The following is a 2,746-nucleotide window of genomic DNA, read 5'->3' as shown; positions in this document are numbered from 1 at the left end:
GGATGCTGCTTGAAAAGTCGGCTAGAAAATTGCTTTGGCAACAGCTTCATGGCAATATCCATAAAGAATATTGTTTTCATGTTTTTTTACAATGAAGAACGAACTCTTGCCTTTATAGCTTGTATAGGATTGGCAACTGTGAACTAGTATTATAGATGCAATGGTAAAATGTTTGACAATAAAATGAATATACGGAGGTGATTATAGTATCATGGTTGCAGCTTTACTGTAATATTAATTTTGAAAGCAGCAATTGCAGTTGATGTAGCTGCAATTACAATATATATACAATGCATACCTATCAACAGTGACATTGAACCAAGCAACGTCTTTCGATTTATGGCCAGAACGTGCTTGTCACGTCGACTGTGATATCAGTAAATGTGATTGTGTAAAATTAACAATATGATACGTATTTCTCGTCACCATATGTAACTGATATCACAGTGCTTCACAAGGGTATTTGATTATATCTGGGTTGCAGCGGTAGCTAGCAACCTAGTAAGAGACGATCACGTCCAATGTTAAGAAATATAAAAACCCATAGTTCCTAACAAAGAAGTCAGATCAAAACAAAAAGTACACCATTAGAACCGCCTTGTCCAAAACTCCTGTATAGGAAACCTTCTGTCCCTTGATTTTACATTAAAGAACGAACTTTAGTCCATAGTAACTAAAGTCTTAAATTAAAAGACGATCAGTGTACTAGCATACCACTGCAGACAGTGGACTTAATTAGCTCCTTGAGTGCTTGAGGTTCGTCTCTTACTATTTCAAAGAAGAAAAAGCCGTAGGCTTTTTACTGTTTGTAATGATATACAATAAAACGGAACCCAAGTTGTAACTGACGTCATTCTGGTTGTTATGGTAAAGAATATATATACTAAGGAACGAACTCTTGTCTGTACTAACTTTTATAGGTAATCCGGGGTGCATCGGTCGCTAGCAACCTAGTAATCCGGGTTGCAGCGGTAGCTAGCAACCTAGTAAGAGACGATCACCTCCAATGTCAAGAAATATAAAACCCCCCAACTCCTAAAAAAAGTTACAGTAAAGATCGATCTCTCTCCCATAGTAACTGATATGTTATGATATTACTGATACAGAGTTACTGATATTAAAAGACGATCATTGGAATAAAAAGTTAGTGCATGCATGGGACTTAGTTAGCTACTTGATCGTTTGAGGTCCGTCTCTTACTATGTAAAAGAAGAACTAGCCGTGTGATTTTTAGTGAGTGTAATATTTTAATGTGTTTTTTAATGTTTAGTTCGGTCTCCGTGGTGAAGCTTTCTCTATCACCATCTTACGAGAATATCACGTAAACTTTGAAGACCGAAAAAAAAAACATAACTCAGACAACCATAGTTATATCAAACCACCCAGGACAACAATATAACCGCCTTGTACTAAACTAATTATATAAATCTGATATATCTGAAACCATTGCAAGAAAAAAAAACGGAGAAGAGTTACATAAACAGACGAACTACATAATGACCATATAAAAGGTTAAGAAATATAAACACAAATTATAAAACAACCCACGACAATATTTTATTTACTTAGTTAGATTCATGTTTATTTGAGGTTCTTATTATATTAGTCAACAGAAGAAAATGACTAAGGATTTTTCAGGTTTGCAACAAGTGTTTGTATAAATTAGGTAATGGTCAAGAAATGTATTGTAACAGAAGCTAGTTTCAATATTAAACACAAATCTAAAAACAGAATTTTTATATTATTTTGATGATTTTAAAAATTTAAAAACCATTTCTTAAGTAATGATTGATTACTTTAAAATTGAAAAAATCTACTTATATTTTATTTTAGTTTTAGCTGAGAATCGATAAAGTCAAAAACTGTAAAAAAATTTATGGTATCTGAGTAATAATTTTAATCTTGTAATTTTTATAATAAAGAACGACCTCTTGCCTATACTAAATTATATAGGCCACTTAACTATAGTATAGGTTAGTAAATCACTGAAATAACAAACCATTCCATACATTGGACTTAGTTAGCTACTTGATTGTTTGAGTTTCGTCTCTTACTATTTAAAAGAAGACGGCTTTTTCCTGTTTGTATTTATAGTTAAAAAACGAACTCAAATCCAAAGAAACTGAATCCTGTGGTTCATTCATATTATCTTCATTATTTTAGTTATAGTAAAGAACGAACTCTTGCCCATAGTTACCTACTATGTCTTGTCAAATTAGCTAATTAATTTCATCTAATTTTGTTTAAAAATAATTCCCGTACCGGGATTTGAACCCAAGCCAATTAATTCAAAGCCAACTATCTTAAACCACTAGACCATATGAGATATATACATAAAGGTAATTAATTGTTTTATGATCTCTTATAGCATAAATTTCATCGGATATAGCTGAAACCTAGTAAAGAACAAACCACGGCACATAGTAACTATTTCCGGGTTGCAGCGGTAGCTAGCAACCTAGTAAGAGACAATCACGCACAATGTTAAGAAATATAAAAACCCTAACTCCTAAAAAAGGAGTCAGATCAAAGCAAAAAGTACACCATTAGAACCGCCTTGTCCGAAACCCCTGTATAGGAATATCCGGGTTGCAGCGGTAGCTAGCAACCTAGTAAGAGACGATAACGTCCAATGTTAAGAAATATAAAAACCCATAGTTCCTAAAAAAGGAGTCAGATCAAAACAAAAAGTACACCATTAGAAGCGCCTTGTCCGAAACCCCTGTATAGGAAACTTTCTGTCCCT

The sequence above is a fragment of the Artemia sp. Qi Xiang Cuo genome, unplaced genomic scaffold (genome assembly GCF_049724085.1).
Source record: "Artemia sp. Qi Xiang Cuo unplaced genomic scaffold, ASM4972408v1 HiC_scaffold_2968, whole genome shotgun sequence".
Taxonomy (NCBI): domain Eukaryota; kingdom Metazoa; phylum Arthropoda; class Branchiopoda; order Anostraca; family Artemiidae; genus Artemia; species Artemia sp. Qi Xiang Cuo.
Note: the sequence above shows the minus strand (reverse complement) of the source record.